This window comes from Oncorhynchus nerka, linkage group LG14, assembly GCF_034236695.1.
Source record: "Oncorhynchus nerka isolate Pitt River linkage group LG14, Oner_Uvic_2.0, whole genome shotgun sequence".
Taxonomy (NCBI): domain Eukaryota; kingdom Metazoa; phylum Chordata; class Actinopteri; order Salmoniformes; family Salmonidae; genus Oncorhynchus; species Oncorhynchus nerka.
The window spans coordinates 46,084,065-46,108,856 of NC_088409.1; the positions used below are offsets into that span (position 1 = coordinate 46,084,065).

At 42.3% G+C, this 24,792-nt stretch overlaps 1 long non-coding RNA gene across 2 annotated transcripts; it reads right to left on the reverse strand.

The window, feature by feature from the left end:
• Positions 1-760: 760 nt before the first annotated feature.
• LOC115142074 (uncharacterized) lies at positions 761-23,725 on the reverse strand. 2 transcript variants are annotated; one of them, XR_003865456.2, is made up of 4 exons: positions 23,572-23,725; positions 21,718-21,776; positions 1,495-1,620; positions 761-1,334 (listed from the first exon to the last, which is right to left on the reverse strand). It is a non-coding gene; the product is annotated as an uncharacterized LOC115142074 (long non-coding RNA). The 2 variants fall into 2 exon arrangements; XR_003865455.2 differs by lacking the exon at positions 21,718-21,776.
• Positions 23,726-24,792: the final 1,067 nt, after the last annotated feature.

A 24,792-nucleotide genomic window follows, 5' to 3' on the forward strand; every position in this document is an offset into this window, starting at 1 on the left:
TCCCAATTTATATTTTCTCTAAATAGTTTTCCCCCCGTACCATCCCTACCCTAATTGGACTAAACTAAAAAGGACACATCTTCCACTGCTACTTACAACTATTTCACTCACATCTTCAGTACCTGCAGTTAAATAATTATACATATATTCCTAATTTCCTCTTTCTTCAAGTGCTAGATTGTCACCCACAATGGCCAATCCCCCATTCATTTAGATTTTTAACTCCAACCCTCCAATGTTCACAGATCAAGAGTTCATTTGGATGTATATGACACTGGCCTGGATGTTAGAAGTGCAGCAAGACACAGACTGTTCTCTCTGCTATCGCCTGGCAAGCGGTACCAGAGCACCAAGTCTGTGACCAAAAGGCTCTTGAACAGCTTCTACCCCCAAACCATAAGACTGCTGAACAGTTAACCAAATGGTTTCTCTGACAATTTACATTAACCTCTTTATTATTTATTCATCTTAATTATTTTTGCACTGACTTATAGACACACTTCACATATGCTTCTGCTACTCTGTTTATTCTATATCCTGATTGCCCCGTCACTTTTACCCCTACCCACATATACATACTGTAAAAAAGAAAAGGTTCCTGGAGTATCCTTTACGGGTTCTTCAAATTTGAACTGTCGGGGAACCCCTATAAGTTCTTCAAAGAACTCCTTTTAATGGATACTCGAAGAACCTTTTGGGGTACTACCCCCACCCCCTATTATTATTATTAATAATAATACCCATAACAATAACACAATAATTTAGCGGTCAGCATTTATTATGATTTTAGTGGCAAAACATTATAAAGAAATCCAAATATGAGGTAAACTTGTGAGGACAGATGCTGGGAGACGAGAAGCCAGTACAGGGAGTGAACACTTAATAAACAACGGGCACAAAACAGACCACGGACAGCGTGTGGACAGGGAAAACATAAACGACAATAATGCTGACACGTGGATGAAATAGAGGAACAGACAAATATAGAGAAGGCAATCAAAACGTGAAGGAGTACAGGTGAGTTCAATAAAGCGCTGATGCGCGTAACGAAGGGGACCGATGTGCGTAATGATAGGCAGCCTGGCGCCCTCGAGCGCCATGGAGGGGGAGCAGAAGTGACAGAGTACAGGTGAGTCCAATGAAGCGCTGATGCGCGTAACGAAGGTGAACGGTGTGCGTAATGATGGGCAGCCTGGCGCTCTGGAGCAGGTGTGACAAAACTCCCTGCAGAGCCCCAATGGGTATATCCTCTGGCGTGTTGATGTTAATGTGTTGATGTTCTCTGTATCCATTGCCAGAATGATTTTGCAGTGCATGGTGATCGAACAGGTTTCCTGTTATATTCATCACAGATGTTAGGAGGGAATCCAAAGAACAGTTATTATACAGACGTTTAACAAAACATGCACACAACAGTTTCCATTCCTTGATTTTTGTGGTAAATGTGAATTAAAAATAACTGTTTTGATCATGGTTATCATACAGAAACAGTACCTTGTCCATAATGTAGAGGCCTATGGGATTGTCATTGAAGAAGTAGAGGAGGAGGATGGTGCATGTGATCTGCATCACATACTAATACCAATTGACATGCCTTTGTGTGCCTCCTCATCTGTATACCTGCCAACACAGACACCAAAGTGAGCAGTTCAGTCATCTGCACCCAATGCAGCTAGCCTTCAACATATTCTTTGCCTTGATTGACCAAACCCTCCTTCCTTGCTCCTGGCCTACCTTGCTTGTTCCACTCATCCATTTGTTTTTACAGACAGACAAGAGCAGAAGCTCTGAGCTTTCCAATCAGGCCCATTGTCTATTGTCACTCACACTGTTCCTAATCCTGTTAGTCATTAAAAATGTAGTTTCCAGGTGAATAAAAATTCCACCTGTTGGTTATCCTAACTCTGGCTGGATTCCAATAGGAATTACACATCACCTAGCAAGGCAGCTTAATGTAACTTGCAAAATTCAGGTAAATTTCCCAGGGTTTCCAGAAATCCCAGGTGAAAGATTCCTGGAAATCCTCCAACCAGGATCTTTTTTTTTTACACCTGGGAATTTTGGGAAAATTACTGGAATTATGCAACCCTACTTGCAGGCCTGATGTGGCCACTGTATTAGGATAAAGATATGCCTCAAAATAAGTCCTTATGAGATACAATATGTAATGTACTGACATAACAAGTTTAATTATAATGATAATATTCACTTTGGAACTCACATGGTGAAGGCCACTAACAAATTCAGTCATGGGTGGCAACTCTACAATTCACTCGAAAAATAAATGATATTGGAGGAGAGGCTTTTCAAGCTGATAACTCAAATTTGGCTCCGCTACAGCACAGGTTTCAAACTCATTCCAAGGAGGGACGAGTGTCTGTGGGTTTCCGCTCCTTCCATGTCCTTGATTGATGGATTAAGGACAATAATTAGTAAGGAACTCCCCACACCTAATTATCTACTATAATATAATAATACTATCAATAAGCATTTTTCTACAGCTGGCCATGCTTTCCACTTGGCTACCCCTACCCCGGTTAACAGCCCTGCACTCCCCACAGCAACCCGCCCAAGCCTCCCCGTTTCTCCTTCACCCAAATCCAGATAGCTGATGTTCTGAAAGAGCAGCAAAATCTGGATCCCTACAAATCAGCCGGGCTAGACAATCTGGACCCTCTCTTTCTAAAATTATCTGCCGAAATTGTTGCAACCCCTATTACTAGCCTGCTCAATCTCTCTGTCGTATCGTCTGAGATTTCCAAAGATTGGAAAGCTGCCGCGGTCATTCCCCTCTTCGAAGGGGGAGACACTCTAGGCCCAAACTGCTACATACCTATATATATATCCTAACTTGCCTTTCTAAGGTCTTCGAAAGAGACATTACTGTGCAGCTGTATTCATCGACCTGGCCAAGACTTTCGACTCTGTCAATCACCTCATTCTTATCGTCAGACTCAACAGCCTTGGTTTCTCAAATGAATGCCTTGCCTGGTTCACCAACTACTTCTCTGATAGAGTTCAGTGTTTTATTTTATTTTTATTTCACCTTTATTTAACCAGGTAGGCTAGTTGAGAACAAGTTCTCATTTGCAACTGCGACCTGATCAAGATAAAGCATAGCAGTGTGAACAGACAACACAGAGTTACACATGGAGTAAACAATTAACAAGTCAATAACACAGTAGAAAAAAAAATGGGCAGTCTATATACAATGTGTGCAAAAGGCATGAGGAGGTAGGCGAATAATACAATTTTGCAGATTAACACTGGGGTGATAAATGATCAGATGGTCATGTACAGGTAGAGATATTGGTGTGCAAAAGAGCAGAAAAGTAAATAAATAAATAAATAAAAAACAGTATAAAAACAGTATGGGAATGAGGTAGGTGAAAATGGGTGGGCTATTTACCAATAGACTATGTACAGCTGCAGCGATCGGTTAGCTGCTCGGATAGCTGATGTTTGAAGTTGGTGAGGGAGATAAAAGTCTCCAACTTCAGCGATTTTTGCAGTTCGTTCCAGTCACAGGCAGCAGAGTACTGGAACGAAAGGCGGCCAAATGAGGTGTTGGCTTTAGGGATGATCAGTGAGATACACCTGCTGGAGCGTGTGCTACGGATGGGTGTTGCCATCGTGACCAGTGAACTGAGATAAGGCGGAGCTTTACCTAGCATGGACTTGTAGATGACCTGGAGCCAGTGGGTCTGGCGACAAATATGTAGCGAGGGCCAGCCGACTAGAGCATACAAGTCGCAGTGGTGGGTGGTATAAGGTGCTTTGGTGACAAAACGGATGGCACTATGATAGACTGCATCCAGTTTGCTGAGTAGAGTGTTGGAAGCCATTTTGTAGATGACATCGCCGAAATCGAGGATCGGTAGGATAGTCAGTTTTACTAGGGTAAGCTTGGCGGCGTGAGTGAAGGAGGCTTTGTTGCGGAATAGAAAGCCGACTCTTGATTTGATTTTCGATTGGAGATGTTTGATGTGAGTCTGGAAGGAGAGTTTGCAGTCTAGCCAGACACCTAGGTACTTATAGATGTCCACATATTCAAGGTCGGAACCATCCAGGGTGGTGATGCTAGTCGGGCATGCGGGTGCAGGCAGCGATCTGTTGAAAAGCATGCATTTGGTTTTACTCGCGTTTAAGAGCAGTTGGAGGCCACGGAAGGAGTGCTGTATGGCATTGAAGCTCGTTTGGAGGTTAGATAGCACAGTGTCCAATGACGGGCCGAAAGTATATAGAATGGTGTCGTCTGCGTAGAGGTGGATCAGGGAATCGCCCGCAGCAAGAGCAACATCATTGATATATACAGAGAAAAGAGTCGGCCCGAGAATTGAACCCTGTGGCACCCCATAGAGACTGCCAGAGGACCGGACAGCATGCCCTCCGATTTGACACACTGAACTCTGTCTGCAAAGTAATTGGTGAACCAGGCAAGGCAGTCATCCGAGAAACCGAGGCTATTGAGTCTGCCGATAAGAATATGGTGATTGACAGAGTCGAAAGCCTTGGCGAGGTCGATGAAGACGGCTGCACAGTACTGTCTTTTATCGATGGCGGTTATGATATCGTTTAGTACCTTGAGCGTGGCTGAGGTGCACCCGTGACCGGCTCGGAAACCAGATTGCACAGCGGAGAAGGTACGGTGGGATTCGAGATGGTCAGTGACCTGTTTGTTGACTTGGCTTTCGAAGACCTTAGATAGGCAGGGCAGGATGGATATAGGTCTATAGCAGTTTGGGTCCAGGGTGTCTCCGCCTTTGAAGAGGGGGATGACTGCGGCAGCTTTCCAATCCTTGGGGATCTCAGACGATATGAAAGAGAGGTTGAACAGGCTGGTAATAGGGGTTGCGACAATGGCGGCAGATAGTTTCAGAAATAGAGGGTCCAGATTGTCAAGCCCAGCTGATTTGTACGGGTCTAGGTTTTGCAGCTCTTTCAGAACGTCTGCTATCTGGATTTGGGTAAAGGAGAACCTGGAGAGGCTTGGGCGAGGAGCTGCGGGGGCGGAGCTGTTGGCCGAGGTTGGAGTAGCCAGGCGGAAGGCATGACCAGCCGTTGAGAAGTGCTTATTGAAGCTTTCGATAATCGTGGATTTATCGGTGGAGACCGTGTTACCTAGCCTCAGTGCAGTGGGCAGCTGGGAGGAGGTGCTCTTGTTCTCCATGGACTTCACAGTGTCCCAGAACTTTTTGGAGTTGGAGCTACAGGATGCAAACTTCTGCCTGAAGAAGCTGGCCTTAGCTTTCCTGACTGACTGCGTGTATTGGTTCCTGACTTCCCTGAACAGTTGCATATCACGGGGCTATTCGATGCTATTGCAGTCCGCCACAGGATGTTTTTGTGCTGGTCGAGGGCAGTCAGGTCTGGAGTGAACCAAGGGCTGTATCTGTTCTTGGTTCTGCATTTTTGAACGGAGCATGCTTATCTAAAATGGTGAGGAAGTTACTTTTAAAGAATGACCAGGCATCCTCAACTGACGGGATGAGGTCAATGTCCTTCCAGGATACCCGGGCCAGGTCGATTAGAAAGGCCTGCTCACAGAAGTGTTTTAGGGAGCGTTTGACAGTGATGAGGGGTGGTCGTTTGACTGCGGCTCCGTGGCGGATACAGGCAATGAGGCAGTAATCGCTGAGATCCTGGTTGAAGACAGCGGAGGTGTATTTGGAGGGCCAGTTGGTCAGGATGACGTCTATGAGGGTGCCCTTGTTTACAGAGTTAGGGTTGTACCTGGTGGGTTCCTTGATGATTTGAGTGAGATTGAGGACATCTAGCTTACATTGTAGGACTGCCGGGGTGTTAAGCATATCCCAGTTTAGGTCACCTAACAGAACAAACTCTGAAGCTAGATGGGGGGCGATCAATTCACAAATGGTGTCCAGGGCACAGCTGGGAGCTGAGGGTGGTCGGTAGCAGGCGGCAACAGTGAGAGACTTATTTCTGGAGAGGGTAATTTTCAAAATTAGTAGTTCGAACTGTTTGGGTATGGACCTGGAAAGTATGACATTACTTTGCAGACTATCTCTGCAGTAGACTGCAACTCCGCCCCCTTTGGTAGTTCTATCTTGACGGAAGATGTTATAATTGGGTATGGAAATCTCTGAATTTTTGGTGGCCTTCCTGAGCCAGGATTCAGACACGGCAAGGACATCAGGGTGTCAAATAGGAGGGACTGTTGTCCGGACCTCTGGCAGTCTCTATGTAGGGGTTTCACAGTGTTCAATTCTCGGGCAGACTCTCTTCTGATGTCGCTCTTGCTGCTGGTGATTCTCTGATCCATCTCTACGCAGACGACACCATTCTGTATACCTCTGACCCATCTTTGGACACTGTGTTAACTAACCTCCAGACGAGCTTCAATGCCATACAACTCTCCTTCCGTGGCCTCCAACTGCTCTTAAATGCAACTAAATAAACACATGCTCTTCAACCAATCACTGCCCGCAACTGCCCGCCCGCCCATCCAGCATCACTACTCTGGACGGTACTGACTTAGAATATGTGGACAACTACAAATACCTAGGTGTCTGGCTAGACTGTATACTCTCCTTCCAGACTCACATTAAGCATCCCCAATCCAAAATTAAATCTAGAATCAGCTTCCTATTTCGCAACAAAGCATTGTTCACTCATGCTACCAAACATACCCCTGTAAAACTTACCATCCTACCAATCCTTGACTTCGGCGATGTCATTTACAAAATAGCCTCCAACACTCTACTCAGCAAATTGAATGCAGTATATCACAGTGCCATCAGTTGTCACCAAAGCCCCATATACTACCCACCACTGCGACCTGTACGCTCTCGTTAGCTGGCCCTCGCTTCTTACTCGTCGCCAAACCCACTGGCTCCAGGTCATCTACAAGTCTCTGCTAGGTAAAGTCCCGCCTTATCTCAGCTCACTGGTCACCATAGCAGCACCCACTTGTAGCACGCGCTCCAGCAGGTATATCTCACTGGTCACCCCCAAAGCCAATTCTTCCTTTGGTTGCCTTTCCTTACAGTTCTCTGCTGCCAATGACTGGAACAAACTGCAAAAATCACTGAAGCTGGAGACTCATATCTCCCTCACTAGCTTTAAGCACCAGCGGCCAGAGCAGCTCACAGATCACTGCACCTGTACATAGCCCACCTGTAAATGGCCCACCCAACTACCTCATCCCCATACTGTATTTATTTATTTTTCTTGCTCCTTTCCACCCCAGTATCTCTACTGCACATTCATCTTCTGCACATCTACCATTCCAGTGTTTAATTGCTATATTGTAATTACTTCGCCACCATGGCCTATTTATTGGCTTTCTTCCCTTATCCTACCTCATTTGCACATATTGTATATAGACCTTTTCTACTGTATGTTTGTTTATTCCATGTGTAACTCTGTGTTGTTGTATGTGTCGAATTGCTTTGCTTTATCATGGCCAGGTCACAGTTGTAAATGAGAACTTGTTCTCAACTAGCCTACCTGGTTAAATAAAGGTGAAACGAAAATGTAATAAAATAAAATCCAGGGCTTAATTGAAAGGAAAATCCACAAATCTGCAAACATTAGGTCTTCCACAGAAAGAGTTTGACACCTCTGCCCTACAGGGTCACAGTGCCTCTGTAGGGCAGACTACAAAATCACTTTAAGTAACTGTACTCAGATATATTAAGTGCAACGAGCTTCCTCAAATGTTTTGACAGCACATTGGGGTTGACAGTGCCATGTACACATCACCATCATAGCCACATCTTGCTTGAACCTTTATCATCAATGCATAGACGTCAAAGGATGCATTCATACCAAAATGACTTAATCAGTGTCTCCTCTGCTCCACCCACTCATCCCTTTGTGTACAGTTAGCCCATGTCGAAGCATGGCGCCTACTCTAGAATAGACTCTTCTTCCTGCTGAGAATACACTGCCTATTCATTACTGTCCATCACATTTACAAGGGATCTCCTTTCCCTCCTCTACCTGGGCCCGCCTCCACTGATTACTGTCCAATAAAGGGAAAGGGGGATACCTAGTCAGTTGTCCAACTGAATGTATTCATACGGTGTCCTTATTAGGAGGGAGGGCTGAAATTTAGAGAGTTCAGAGGGTCCATGCAATGATAGTATTGGCCTTATAAGATATTAAGAGGCCTTATTCACAGCCCATGCATGTGGATATCAATTTGAGCACTTTCATCCAAAACCTGGGAATTGAAATCCATCTTTTCAACCCACTATAGAGCCTGGTGCGGCACTTTCCCCCAGGCCCAGACCATCCAGCATTCTTTGCCTAACGACAAATCACTTCATAACAGAAGTAGTACACACAGCCAACTTTTACTGAGATAGATCTCCTTGATCCACTCCAGGGAATGCACAACTATAATTCCATAACTCAGATAGATATAGGCTTCCCTTGTGCACACCAAATACATCAACTGAGTACCAGTTCGGAGTACAGTACGTGAAGGCCATATTTTCTGCACTGTGTAGGGGTGCATGTGCGTGTGTGTGTGGGGGGGATTGGTTTACATTGCATTTCTCAGCTCTCTCGTGACAGTGGAATGCAAAAACACAACTCCCTAGAAGTCCAACCATCTGCTTCACTTGTAATCGGCTTGTGCCGTGTCAGAGTGTTTACAGTGAGACCGAGCAGTTTGAAAAACCCTCAGACTCCACCATGAATCAATTTCCACACAGGACGTATGAAGACACACACAGAGAGCACACGCACATACAGACACATGCACGCACATACACACAGACCAATGAAGATACACACATGCGTATGGACAGTGGTGGAAAAAGTACCCAATTGTCATGCAAAATTAAGGATGCCTTCGTAGAAAATGACCCAAGTAAAAGTGAAAGTCACCCAGTAAAATACTACTTGAGTAAAAGTCTAAAAGTATTTGGTTTTTAATATACTTAAGTATTGAATGTAAATGTAATTGCTATACTATCAAAAGTAAACGTAAAAGTATAAATCATTTCAAATTCCTTATATTAAGCAAACCAGACGGCACTATTTTCTTGTTTTTTAAATTTCTTTACAGATTGCCCTGTCCAACACTCAGACATAATTTACAAACAAACATTTGTGTTTAGTGAGTCCGCCAGATCAGAGGCAGTAGAGATGACCATGGAAGTTCTCTTGATAAGTGTGTGAATTGGACCATTTTCCTGTCCAGCTAAGCATTCAAAGAGTACTTTTACATTATTTTCTTTAGGAATGTAGTGAAGTAAAAGTAATCAAAAATATAAAACGTAAAGTACCGATACCCCCGAAAAACGACTTAATTAGTACTTAACATATTTGTACTTAAGTACTTTACACCACTGCGTATGAAGACACACACACACACACACGCATGCTGGCAAATAGGTTATTCACCCTAACTATGCTGTGTGTTGCTTATCAGCAATGACTTCATGTTTAGGGTCAAGCCAGAGAGCTCTGCCTAGAAACATGGTAGTGTTAATAGGCACCTCTAACTGCTGTGGAGGGTCCACATACAGACTTTAACTGCCAATCCATATCATTTATGGCATCAGATGAAATCTACAATAGTGGATGGAAATGTGAACACACATAACCTAAGATATTATGATTTCATAGAGTGATACATTGTAATTCATTTTTAAAAAAGAACAAGAAAATAAATTAATTAAATGAAGAGCAATTAGCATGTCACATCTATACTGACCAAAAATATCAACCCAACATGTAAAGTGATGGTCCCATGATTCATGATCAGAAATAAAAGATCCCAGAAATGTTCCATACACACACTTATTTCTCTCAAATGTGCACAATTTTGTTTACAAGATAATCCATCCACCTGACAGTTGTGGCATATCAAGAAGCTGATTAAACAGCATGACCATTACGCAGGTGCACCTTGTGCTGGGGACAATAAAAGGCCACTCTAAAATGTGCAGTTTTGTCACACAACACAATGCTACAAATGTCTCAAGTTTTGAGTGAGCTTGCAACTGGCATGCTGACTGCAGGAATGTCCACCAGAGCTGTTACAAGAGAATGCAATGTTCATTTCTCTACCATAAGCCACCTCAAATGTCATTTTAGAGAATTTGGCAATACTTCCAACCGGCCTCACAACCGCAGACCACGTGTAACCGCACACCAGCCCAGGACCTCCACATCCGGCTTCTTCACCTGCTGGATCGTCTGAGATTAGCCACCCGGACAGCTGATGAAACTGAGGAGAATTTCTGTCTGTAATAAAGCCCTTTTGTGTGGAAAAACTTATTCTGATTGGCTGGGCCTGGCTCCCCAGTGGGTAGGCCTAATGGCCTCCTAGGTCCTAAATTAATAAATTCATTTCAATTGACTGATTTCCTTCTATGAACTGTAACTCAGTGAAATCGTTGAAATTGTTACATGTTGGCTTTATATTTTTGTTCAGTATAGTTCTATCCTTCTAAAGTTATTTCAAAAGTGAGATGGAGTCTTGAGAGGGCTGTGCATGGGCTATGAAACACCTTGATTCTTTATTATTAAAGAATGCAGAGCCTCCAGGGTGCTTTGTCTGCTCTCTGCATACAGTACAATGAACCTTATGGCATTCATTCAGTCACACAATCCATGGAAATATCCTTTTGCTCCACTGGGTGAAATATAATAAACATCTCTTGTTACAGCACACGCATTCCATCCGTGCAGCTGTAGCCATCATCTACAAAGCAGGCCTGGCTTTAGTGATGCATATGTGCCTCAGTTTCACGAACAGACCTGGGTTCATATACTATTTCAAATCATTTCAAACACTTTAGCTGGGCTTGATTGAGCTTGCCTGGCCCAATGGAACCAATAGAACAGTCATGGAAAGTGCAAACCCCTTCCATCTGCCATCCAAGGCAGGTCAAAGGAAACACTTATTGACTTTGAATCGTTTTTTAACGATAGCACAAGTCCATATGTCCCCATCACTTAAACACCATATTTCTCGAGGGTGCTATAGGGTGATATTTATATTGGATATAGATCATTAAAGGCCCAGTGCAGTCAAAACTGTGATTTCCTGTGTTTTATATATATATTTCCACACAATGAGGATGTAATAATACCGTGAAATTGTGGAAATTATGATAATGCCATTTTAATGTAAGAGCTCTTTGAAAAGCCTGAAATTTCAGTCTGTTTTGCTGGAATGGAGTTTCGGCCTTACATGGTGACATCACCATTAAGTAAATTAGTTAATAGACCAACAAGAAAGAGTTCCAAACAGCTCTGCCAACAACAACTAATTCTCAGTTTTCCCCTCCCCACTCAGACAGTCCTAACAAAACTCTTCCTTGAGAAATTGCTCTTTAACATTTTAATTGAAAACAATCACAGTAAGGTATTTAATTGTTCCCCAGACATTTGTTGATAATGAGATAAAAACGGCTGCACTGGTCCTTTAAGTTGGACTAAACCATCAAATGGAAAATTGGGTGGAAATGCCAAGATGTTATTTGAGAGTTAGTCCAGGATTAATGCTTGGTAGGTTAAGTACGGTGACTCTAAGCGGCAAACCAGAGTCCAAACCAAACATCACTTCCGGATTACATTTGTCTATGGAATCTTGATTCTTGATTTAAAGGCCAGCCTACAGCTTGGACACTCAATGACATGATTATATTATATTATTATAAACATTTAAACAATAATTCAGAGTATTACAGACAGGTCACTGGTCACAGTGGCTTTTATTTCACATGTCTGAGATCAGTAAAGATGGGGATCATTCCCTGGCCAGCTAATGGTCGATTTTTTATGAGGGTGGGGACCACAAAAAATCTAAACTAATCATCAGGGGCCCAGTGGTTTGCGGGTCTGCGTACCCACATCCATTCCCACACATGCAGTCAGAGTCGAGCTGTCTGTAGCCTTTTGGGGGCCCTGAGCAAAACTTTGTTGCAGTTCTAAAGGAATTTTGCTGCAATTCTATACATTTTGCCATGGGGCGGAGAGAAGATTTAGCAATTTTATAGCAAATTTCATGCACTTCTACAAATTTTGCCATAGGGTTGAGATACGTTTTTGCAGTTTTTAATATGATATCTGAGAGCGAGTGACTGACAAGATCATTGGGGTCCCCCTGGTCGGTAATTCGACCAGGATAACTACAAGTTCAGATAGCCGTCAACTTAATTATGCAAGAAATGGTGGCTTAAAAAAACCTTTATGAGCAAATATTGATATAATAATCATCGTATCGAAGTAAACTTGAATTCAATCGTTGTGTTGTCCTCCCACGACGACTCGGGAAAGCATAAAGTATATTAGGCTACAGGTTAAATCAATTATTAAAGTGCACCTTTAAATGAGCTTGATGCTCCTTTCCAATAAATACTGAGGATCTTAAATTCTTATTCTGGTGACATGATGATCAATGCTTGGATTCCTTTTGACAAATAAAAAAAATCTCATCATGTAGGAAAACCTACACACACTGTATCTGTGAGCTGTTCGCTAGAGTGCATGTACCAAGACCAAAAATATAACAACAAATATTTGTTGACAAAACCATTAGCAGAGTTGAAAATGCAATGGAAACCCATTTCACTTGTATTTTTTTATTGGGGAAATGGGAATTTAACCTGCAAAAGTCATTATGTGCATAATGTCATCATGCACATCCTTTTATCCTCAACAAGTCAATTAGATGGAAACATCTCTGGTGGGAAAATGTGCAGATTTTTTAAATATTAAAACTTGTCAGTGACTGACATAAGAGAAACTGCTGATCCACATTTTGAAATTGCACCTTGTGTGTTCTACTATTCTCAACAGTCAATTGAGACCCCACCCCCAAAATAGTTTTATTACATTATTATTTATATATTTTTTCAGGAAAACAATGTCAGGATCTAAGCCTAGCAGCCCTCCAGTTGCCAGGTCAGATCTGGCACTGTCATTCCCGATAGTCTGGGACTGTCGGTCCCGTGTCTCTAATTTAAACTAAAGCTTTGCTCATCCTAAAATTATCTGGCCTAGAATTTAAACAAAATGAGATTTTCAGACAAACCCCCAATATGTTCTGTGGAAATGAGTTCTACAGCATCCATATTTAGAAGTTGTCAGACAAACCTCTCAGTTCTCCGTTTTCAAACCATTCAAAACAGTATCACTGTGTCTCAAAGGGTTTGTCACATAGAACAACAATGATTTCAATCTCTAACCAAAAATAAAAGTATGTAAGGTCAGACGCGTAGCCTGGAAATGTGGACATGGTGAGTTCACTCCAGGACACAGACAAAAAGAAAATGGCCTCACAAATAATTCCCTGGAAACTAAAAGCTGTTTGTTGGGGCAATAAGTAAAGCGTCAAGTCTTTCCTCCCCAGGTGGGTTTGCCTGAGTTTTATGCCAGAGCATAAACACAGCTGACACCTGCTCTGGCAGGGTCCACTGTAAACAACCTGAAAATCATCAGGGATGGATGTGCACGAACGCACACACACACACAGGCGTATGAAGACACACACACACAGACCTACGAAGAAACACATATGAAGACCGGCACACACACACACAGTCCATTCACAGGTATGCTCCACCCTCTTGTATGTGCCTGATAGAGAATTGAAGGTCTTGCAGTAAACCACAGTGCCTCGTTCTCCTCCCCTCTCTCTCCTGCAGAGCCTTCCACGTCGTCCATTGTGTGCAGGCCTACTGTGCTGCAATGTTTATCAGCTGGTGTGGATGGACCAGGTGTTTTGAATGAGGGTGTCTACGTAACTTCACGTAATGAGCACACATACACACACACACACCTCAGTGATGGAGGACAGAGGTGACAGTGTGGATGATGGAGGGTGATTGGTGGAGGAGCCTAATAAATAACAGAAGCACCCTGCTCTGCCTTTAAAGCTCCATTTTACAATGCGGTTCTCATTTTTCAACAAAAGCACTACAGCACAAAATACAATCTCGCCCCAGTGCCAAGATATCCAAAGCATTTCCACAGATGGAAGATAGATATACTGCCCAGGCGTACAGGCTTATTTTATTACCGTTTGGAGAGATGTGAAGCGCCTCAAATCCTAGGTTTGAGTTTCTTTCATGTGCAGAACTTCAGTCTGTCCTGAGCCCTGTACTTGCATTTCTTCAGGGAATGTGTTAACTAATCGTTTTGCGTACATGGCTCGGCTTACACCATTCTTTGGTTGATCAAATGTCTGATTCGGGTTTTAATTCAGTTCAATCACATTCAAATCAAACAGAGAAAAAGCCCATCGGGTTTCATGTTTGCTGAAGCTGAAATACCCTCTTTATTCTGGGCTTTTGACCGAAACAGTTAATTTCTCCTTGTTATTTCAGTGTTTCTTAACATGGAACAGTCTGAGACTGCATCACCACCCAGAGAAAGTATAAAGTTATGACCTTTCCACCACGTTTTTCAAATGCAAACAAATTATAGACTGTCAGGAATTCAAAAGCGACAGCCTAAAAAAAACTCAAAATGTAAAATAAAACTCTACTGCTCTTAGAATGTCTAAATCAAACTCCAAGGTTTTTATTTTCCAAATCTGACAAAGGTCCGTGGCACACCACCCATGTACTGTGATATACTGCTATCAGAAAGTTGGATCACTTTGCAACTCCTCATTGGATATAGACTGAACATTTACATATGAATTATCTAAATTAAAACTATTTGGGATTGTATTTGAAAGATTTCATATATGTTTACATAGTTAGACCCTAGGTTATGTGGAAAGGTATGATATATAGAATATAAATGGTATAGTGCCGTTCAGTTCAGCAAAGTAAGACAGCACATATTTTACACTACAGAGACACCATCCTTTACACACGCCTGGAATGAACCCATAAACACACTTCTTTACTTTGGCTAGAGAGGTGATGACACTGTCCAGGAGGCATCCCAGCTAGCAATGAGTAATCGGCCCAGAAGCGCCCCTCTTCCGGGGGGCATGAACTGATTGAATCGACCCGGAATCAGGTGTCGGACTCGGCCCGGAATCAAAATGAATGACTGCCCAGAATCGGCCGAAGTACATCGGGCCGTTTCCGTCTACCGGAATTCTTCCGACTTTGCCGGCATCTTACCAGAATCTCCCCAGAAGCGGACAATGCAAATGTAAATAAATGTAGACAAAATTAGCCGAAATAAGTCATTTTAAATATTACTACTATACATGTTATACATACAAATTCTACCCATCCACAAAGAAAACATTTTGTGTCAGAGGAAACACCGTACACCTGGTGACCGTGTCAGCGTGCATGCGCCTGGCTCGCCACAGGAGTCGCTACAGCGCGATGAGACAAGGACATCCCGGGCGGCCAAACCCTCCCCTAACAATTGTGCGTCGCCTCATGGGTCTCCCGGTCGCGGCCGGCACGTGTCTCAAACCAGCATCTGTAGCAACACAGTTTGCACTACGATGCAGTGTCTTAGACCGCTGTGCCACTCAGGAGGCCCCATCCACAAAGTTTTTAATGCTTATCAATTGCCTTGCACAAAGTATCAAAATACAAAAATACTACTTAAACAGGACTCTTAAAGAATTTAAATGAAATGTTAATTTTATTTTTTGATCACAGAAACAATGACAAAATATGGAAGAACAAATAATGAAATATGAATGATATAAAGCAGCCTGTGTAATCATCTGCCAGAGAGTAGCCTCAATCGGCCCGAGCCCCAAGTAATATATTTGGGCCAGAAACGCTCACCGGAATCGGCCCAAGCTCAATCCCCGCATCCTAGCCATAAGTAATACTGCCGAAGGCAGCCCAGCCTCGGGCCACATGACTTCGGCCGAGTCTGACTCTCAGCCAGAATCGGCCCAGATCCACTGTGGTAGCTGGGTTGTAATGATTTCGCCCAGACCGAGCCCCTTCTCCTCAGCCAAATCTTTAAAATGATTGACAGCGACGGCTTGACCTCATAACAGACCATATACTGCACCAGGTGACCCCCACAACACTGTCTGGATAGTAGTTATTCCAGCCACAGAGCTCCATTGGTTGTTCTTCCCTCACTCCCCTGGTTCTCTCCTCAAATTAAATAAATAAATTAAACAATAATGCTTTGTTTAAAAAGTAACATATTTTGGAGATTTACTTTTCATTTAACCTGGAGTGAGTGAGAAAAAGGCAATTCTTGAACATGGGGTGAGACTTTCTCCCTAATTTGTAAATAAAGCCAGTTTGTTATTAGAATGATTTATTTCTGGAGAAACCTAACTTGATTATTTAGCAGACATCACTTGCTTATATTCAGTAAACACATACAGTTGAAATCGGAAGTTATTAAAGTTATTAAAACTCGTTTTTAAACCACTCCACAAATTTCTTGTTAACAAACTATAGTTTTGGCAAGAAGGTTCGGACATCTACTTTGTGCTTGACAAGTCATTTTTTCAACAATTGGTTACAGACAGATTATTTCACTTATCACAAGTCCAGTGGGTCAGAAGTTTACATACACTAAGTTGACTGTGCCTTTAAACAGCGTGGATAATTCCAGAAAATGTCATGGCTTTAGAAGCTTCTGATAGGCTAATTGACATCATTTGAGTCAATTGGAGGTGTACCTGTGGATGTATTTCAAGGCCTACCTTCAAATTCAGTGCCTCTTTGCTTGACATCATGGGAAAATCAAAAGAAATCAGCCAAGACCTCAGAAACAAAAGTGTAAACCTGGTTCTTCCTTGGGAGAAATTTCCAAACGCCTGAGGTACCATGTTCATCTGTACAAACAATAGTACGCAAGTATGAATACCATGAGACCACGCAGCCGTCATACCACTCAGGAAGGAGACGCATTCCTGTCTCCTAGAAATGAACGTACTTTGGTGCAAAAAGTGCAAATCAATCCCAGAACAACAGCAAAAGGACCTTGTGAAGATGCTGGAGGAAACAGGTACAAAAGTATCTATATCCACAGTAAAACAAGTCCTATATCGACACAACCTGAAAGGACGCTCAGCAAGGAAGCCGCTGCTACAAAACCGCCATAAAAAAGCCAGACTACGGTTTGCAACTGCACATAGGGACAAAGATGGTAATTTTTGTAGAAATGTCCTCTGGTCTGATTAAACAAAAATATAATTGTTTGGCCATAATGACCATCGTTATGTTTGGAGGAAAAAGGGTGAGGCTTGCAAGCCAAAGAACAGCATCACAACCGTTATGCACGGGGTGGCAGCATCATGTTGTGGGGGTGCTTTGCTGCAGGAGGGACTGGTGCACTTCACAATATAGATGGCAACATGAGGAAGGACAATATATCCACATAATTTAGGCAACATCTCAAAACATCAGTCAGGAAGTTAAAGCTTGGTCGCAAATGGGTCTTCCAAATGGACAATGACCCCAGGCATACTTCCAAAGTTGTGGCAAAATGGCTCAAGGACAACAAAGTCAAGGTATTGGAGTGGCCTATAGAAAATGTGTGGGCAGAACTGAAAAAGCGTGTGTGAGCAAGGAGGCCTACAAACCTGACTCAGTTATACCAGCTCTGTGAGGAGGAATGGGCCAAAATTCACCCAACTTATTGTGGAAAGCTTGTGGAAGGCTACCCGAAACATTTGATCCAAATTAAACAATTTAAAGGCAACGCTACCAAATAGTAATTGAGTGTATGTAAACTTCTGACCCACTGGGAACGTAATGAAAGAAATAAAAGCTGAAATAAATCACTCTACTCCTATTCTGACATTTCACATTGTTAAAATGAAGTAGTGATCCTAACTGACACAAGACAGGGACTTTCACCTAGGATTAAATGTCAGGAATTGTGAAAAACTGAGTTTAAATGTATTGGGCTAAGGTGTATGTAAACCTCCGACTTCAACTGTAATCTTAAGAATAACATTGAACATTTGAGTTTCTCCATGCTTGTCTGAGAGCAGCACGAAACGGTGCTGAAATAGACATCCACAGCGGGAAGGCTATATACTGCATAACGTTTTTTAATTACATTTTCTTTAAACGACAGTGAGCGATTGTAATCTGAATAAAGGCTAAAACAATCATTTACAAAGGCCAAAATATAGCCCTGCTAATAGCCATGATGATGCTGTACAGTGTGATCTGTGTTTGAAAGAGTACTTTCCAGTAAGCAACTATTTGTTTGCCTTCATTAGAAAAACTTTGTTCCAATATTTTTTGTAATTCAGTGATAATTATTCCCATAGTAAATCATTATGGATCCATAACTAAATCAACATCTGCATTTTGAAAGAGTATTTTTATCATTATTTTATTAACGCAAGCATAAAGATGCTGATGAAGAAATGCAGTAGTGTACTGTATATGCTTTTATATTTGGATAATAAAGCATTTAAAGCATTTTGATATAAGATATAAGCCACCTGCATTTGTTTATTAGGCTACTGTGCAGTCTGACAAGTAAACATAGCCTACAATACATACTGTAGTAAACATGGGAAAGTGTAGAATTCTTTACATAAGGGAGAGCAGGCCATGTCCAGACTTTCTCGGTGACCTCAAGTACCCTCAATAATGGCTGTACTAGAGAATGCGGGCACGCGGGAGACCAGGGTTAGGAGTAGGCTGTCCTTGAAAATAAGAATTTGCTCTTAACTGACTTGCCTAGTTAAATAAAGGTTACACTAAGAGCATAGTATTTCTACAACCTAATTTTTTTATTCTAGTCTAACCAATACCCAAACGGAGATGAAATTAAAATAAAACATCTCATTGATTTATCAAGACCAGTCCCCATGCTTGTTTCAGAGCAGGGCAAAACGGTGCTAAAATAGTTGTAGGCCATTGCTTCTAACTTCAATATGCTCTTTAAATAAATATGACCTACACCACTTTTAACAGCACATTACTCAACACTAGTGAGACTCATGTTGACTACGGTAGGCCTACAGTATATCAAAAAATATGACCTGACTCTCCGCCAATAATTACATAGAGGATATTTCTGTAATTTAGTGATATTTATTCCCATAGTAATTATTTATAGATCCATTACTAAATAATCATCGGCATTTTGAAATATATATTTTTTTAATGAAAGCATAAAGATGCCATTAGTTACTTTGAAACTAAAACAAAGTGCCGACTGGCACTAAGAACAGAACAGCGGGAACGTTTCCCGAGTCAACTCCATTATTAGTGCAATCCCCTTGAAATATTGGAGATTTCGTTTTCAAATAATGTAAAATGAGCGAGAAAAAGGCCATTATTGAACATGGGGTAAGACATCGTTACTAATTTGTAAATAAAGCCAGTTTGTTATTTAGAATGATTTATGTTTTTAGAGGGAGAAATATCAAAAACCTACAGTCATCTCATGTGTCTCCCAGTCGAGGCCAGCACGGGTATTGAACCAGGATCTGTAGCAACACAGCTGGTGGTGTCTCAGACCATTGCACCACTCAGGCACTGTACAACAACACTGGTCGGGAGAGGCCTACAGTACTACAGTAAGAGCAAAATAATCATAAAATAAAATGAGAAAAACCTTAGTGTAACAACAGTTTTAGTAAGTAATACTGAAGTCGTGTACAATTATCAGTTTCTATTTAGGTTTATGTCGCCCATTCATTGTCAGTTAGAGACACAGTAGGACTCAAAAGCATAATCATTGTTCTAACTCCCCCCTTGTGCTGGTCTGGAGCAACAAAGTGGTGACGCAGGGTACCGTACTAAACCACAAATGACCTCTAAGTCCCACGGCATGAGCTTGCAACTTTCAAAGGAGGAACCACTGTAGGTTGATGTATGGTAAATATGTAACTTATTAATAGTCACATTATGTAAGCCAACTGAGTTGCAGTAAAATGTACCTCCCAAAACCATACACATACGCAGCCAGCTGGCCACACACACTAACTCACGTACACAGTCCTGTGCCAAGCTCATCCTGTTCTTTGAGGAGAGCTGTAGCGATGGGCTTTAACAGATTAAGCTGGGCTCTGAAGTTTGGGAGCTTTAATTAGAGACTATTTACTGCATGTTACAGGGAGATGTGCTCCTACCACCTCCCACCCACACCAAAGCCTCCTTTTGAAGGGGCAGATTGAGACAGAGGAAGTACAAGGGCTATTTCCCATCACTAGACAGAGGGGAAGAAAAGGAGGTTGGTTTAAGAGCAGGAGTGGAATTAGGAGGGGGGGGTTGGAATCACTCCATGAAACTCCCAATGCAACATCCTAGGAAAAACACTTTTTATATGTCGTATAACTGTGTCCTTCCAATTCCACCCCTGGTTATGTTTGTACTGACTCCATCATCCATAGTCCTGGAAATCCATGCACCTTCAGTTTTCTGCTGCTAATGATATATGTTCATCCCAGTGAAAGTAATAAAGCAACGTATATACTTCAAAGTAAATCACTTGTGATATGGGTCGCCATTCCCCTTTTGTTTCTTACAGTCACCCAAGGTGAGAAGGTAACACGGTAGGCTAAGCTACTGTGTGAGCCGCATGCACCTCAAAGTGCTCAATCTATTCAACAGACCCATATCAGCTTTCCTTAAATTTGGTGCCTGTAAATTAGGTTCATGTGAATAGAACTGTTCTACGACAGAGTATGAAAGTGAAAAGTATGAGCCCCAAGACAAAGAGAGCACTTGCATAAAATAACTAAATAAAAGGTGTTAAATCTGTTTTAGCAGTCAATTGTTTCAGGCTTTCTGTTGAACAAGCCCAGTACTATTCACGTCAAGCAATGTATAGCCATCACCAAAACAAGACTGGACCAAGTGTAGGCAACCATTGACGTCATCATTCAAAATGTTGAAGCTCAGCAACATCATGAAAACATCACATATTTCACTGGCGAACGAGGTGAATGTACAGTAATTGAATTGTCCGTGTCATCTAATTTGTGAGCAAGAAGTGAGAGGTTGAGGGAGTATGCTTCTACACATCATTAGGAAGGGAAAGTGTGGAAAGAAAAGACAGCCGAGTTTCTTTCCCGCAGCATTCCCAATGCTCCTGGCTGGAACCAAAGTGAAGCACAGCCCGATGTCTCCTCATTCCCTGGGAGCAGTGCGTGTGTGTGTGTGTGTGTGTGTGTGTGTGTGTGTGTGTGTGCTGACGGTGTGAATAGGGCCAGCTGTTAAGAGTTGTAATCACTGAGTGTTCCGAGGCCTTTTCTGAAGCCTTACCAAGACATTCCCCACATTTGGTTGTAGCTAGACCTCTGTGGGCTAGGTGAGGGCGTGTATATGTGACCGTGTGTAAGTATGTGTGTGTGTCTATATCCATTAAGTTGGGCTGCACTTGGGTCTATCATCCAGCGAGACCGCTAAGAGTATTTGAGTAAGAGTGATATTGACTAAATGGCACCAACAAAAAAAATCATTTTCAAAACGACAGAAATCTTGGATGTGATACCATCATATTTCAACATTTGGTATTTGAAAAACATCAACGGCCCATTTGTTCAAAACACTTATTTAATGTCAGACTCAATTCATTTAGTTCACTTTCTATCGGCTTGGGTGTCTCATTCCAAATGAAAACTCAAGCAAAGTTATTTTCAACCAATACTTATTTCAAGTCATCACAAAATGTGCCTCAGTTTGAATTCAGCATAGGGTTAAATATGTGAGTGGGTACAGGTAACTCTATCCATGAACGTAGCATTTCGCTACACTCGCATTAACATCTGCTAACCATGTGTATGTGACAAATAAAATTTGATTTGTGTTTGTAAAAAGAAAAGTAGATTTGAATGGTGCTTGCATTTGTGAGGCTTCATACATTACATTACAGTTGGGAACCATCGCACTGGCTTCCTGTAAGGGCAAGGATAGACATTCCTGAAGTGAAACAGAAAACTGGGTCATATTCAGTAGGCACCAAATGGGATAAAACAGACCCAAATAGAGAGGGCACTACCTGAACTTGTCTAATAAGAAACACTTGTTATCGTTTCCCGTTGCATAGCGTTTTGCTACGGTGTGCCCCAATAAACCCAACCCCAGTATGGTAGGAGGAGCAAAAGTGAGACAAGACACCAACGTTATGTAGTACAGTTGTGGATATTAAAAAGGTTCCTTTTAAAAATGTCTGTTGCAGCAACGGTCCAATGTTACTGTGACAAACTCTCTTGCTGGGTGACGCCAAGCAGCAACTTCATCAGCGAACATCTAGCAATAACCTATGCAGTTAAATACATTTCTGAACTGCAAGTAAACTTTAGCATGCCCACACCTGTATGATTAACTTCACCAGTCCTAAGACATACTATTGGTAAAAGTGCAAACGCCAACAAAACACCACTCCACAAATGTACACATGAACATACTCAATACTGTTCTGCACAGTGTCCCTATACATGTATAGAAACTCAAACATGCATACTCTTGTACGTGTTTTGTGCACACATGCTTGCATGTTCGCACAGGGACACAAACACGCATTTGCACACACGGGCAGGCAGTCAGAACGTGCGCACACACAGCCACACACACCTCCTTGTTCAGCTTGTGGTGGACCGGTATCCTGCGTTGACAGCGCGGACAAGGACTCCCATTGAAAAGTTCCCTCTTCTCCTCCCCCCTGGCAGATGTTCAGTTAGCGGGCAGTTTGACAATGACAGATACGCTCACACGCCATTTTAGATATCCCAAATACCCTGTGACATAGCATGGGCAGAGGGAGAGAGGCAAAGAAGGAAGAGAAACCATGCATACCACACATGCTAAATGGATGGGATCGTCTTGTGTGACTCAGTTGGTGGCGCTAACAATGTCAAGGGTTCAATTCCCACAGGGATCACAGACACACTAAAAACGTATGCACTCACTAAGTGACACGTATTAAGTTACCTTACATTGCTGTATGCAGAAATCGACAAGTCAATTGACATCTATGAATCTCTATGGTACAGAGGAGTGACCGGTAGAATGCACGAGTTACGAAAAATCTTCACCCTTTCAGAGGACTCTATAAATAAAACACGTCTCTTTATTGCCCAAATTCCAATCCTCTCTAGCAGTGACCAGACTCCGATGCGCCATTCTTTGAAGAACCAAACATGTTGTTTATCCTAATTCCTAGAGTGGCCCAGTTCAGTTGGACTGGCACATCTCATCTCTCACCCCAGAGAGTTATGTAAGAAGTACATTTCTCCACGTGGAGCAGAGTGGAGTCCAGAGAGAAATATGAAAGGAAAGGACATCCATCCCCCATTGCCCTGCAACATGTCAAACACGAACACTGTGTGCCTGTGCTGCACAAAACGGGATGAGAAAGAATCATTAATGCCCACTCCAAACAGACAAGAACAAGTGCCGAGTTGGCCAAATACAGGGCCGCTGCAATAGCTACACTGCAGTTAGAGAGAGAGAGAGAGCAAAAGATTGAGCGAGAAACAGACAGAAAAATACAAAGGGAAAGAGAGAGAGCGAAGGAGGGGGCAGCTGAAAGCAATCATCTGTCATGGGAAGAGGCCGTTACTGATGTGTTTCAGATGATGATGATGACTTAGTGGTTATGTTGCAGGTACACCATGTGTAGGTTTAGTAAAAATTGCCTCTAAAATCCCTAGAGTTCACGAAGGCACACAATAACAAAACGCTGCAACGGAAAACGAGCATGTTCAAACAGTACCTTGCCGCATCACTCCGTTTCGGACCATTTTCCTTCATTTCGTGCACGTAATCACAACCCTGGTCTCAGTCAGGTGGGTGGTGGGAATGATGCTGGACTCATGTGTCAGGAAGAGAATATCAGCCTGTGATTGGACATGAGCGGCTAAAACAGATCGGAAATTTGGATTGATTACACTCGATATTCTCTGGACATTCTCCTATTTAAAACGTTGTTGTATCACATTACGTCAATTACACAGTTATTGAGACAGTCAGTTGTAATCAGGGGTGGAATAGGTAAAAGCTCACTCTGGATACAGACCATGTAAAATCCTAGGAATTCACCTTCAAAACCATTGCCTGACAACAAACTGAATTCTTCCTCTGCTCTGTTTGCTACACACTTCATTCGGAGACTGTCATTGTTGAAGTCGTTTGTGGTGACATCAAACCATTAATTTCATGGATCAATCAGAATAGTTAGAATGTTCTGTTTGCGTTCTAGAATTCGGTGGGGAGGTACTCAGATCCAGACTCATTGCGGAGAAGGAACTAGCGTGGTGTGATCGGAGCAAGGAGTTTGGGGAACCAGGCAATGAAAAAAAAAAAACTTTTACATGTCATGTTTACTTGTCTTGTGCAGAACAAGTATTTCACTGAGAGCAGTGATTTGTGGTGAACACTGGCCTATGCAGTTGTCTTCATTCATTTCGATTGGACACTCCCCATTTCTACATCCCATAACTGACTCCAATGCCACAAAGTATTTATTTTAGCTGGCACCAGCTTTACAAATGTGTCAAAAGTCAGTAAACATCGTTGGATTTGTCTGTTCCCTTTAATGTGGGGACAGAAATAAGCCCTTGTGGTTTGGATGAGAGACCCAGCTGGATTTATAAGTCCTATTTAATGTGGAATTCAGAACACCATTAGTGGTATCAACTTCAGCAATGATGACTTGATCTGTGTCCATCCATCTAGGTCTGATTAAATCAACAGGAAGATGTCATTCTGTGGCTATAAACTGCATCACAAAACAAATAAAAACTCATTCGTATATAGTCACTCAGTCACCGCAGTGACTGTACAACTAAACTCCCCTGTGGACAATGAATCCTTCAGTTTATTGCATCTTAATCCAGTCTTAGATCTTTGGGTTTATTTCCTGTATTTACTAGAGTGAGGCAACAAAAAAATGACAGAAATATATTAAACTAGAGGGGTAGTTGTTTGAACAACA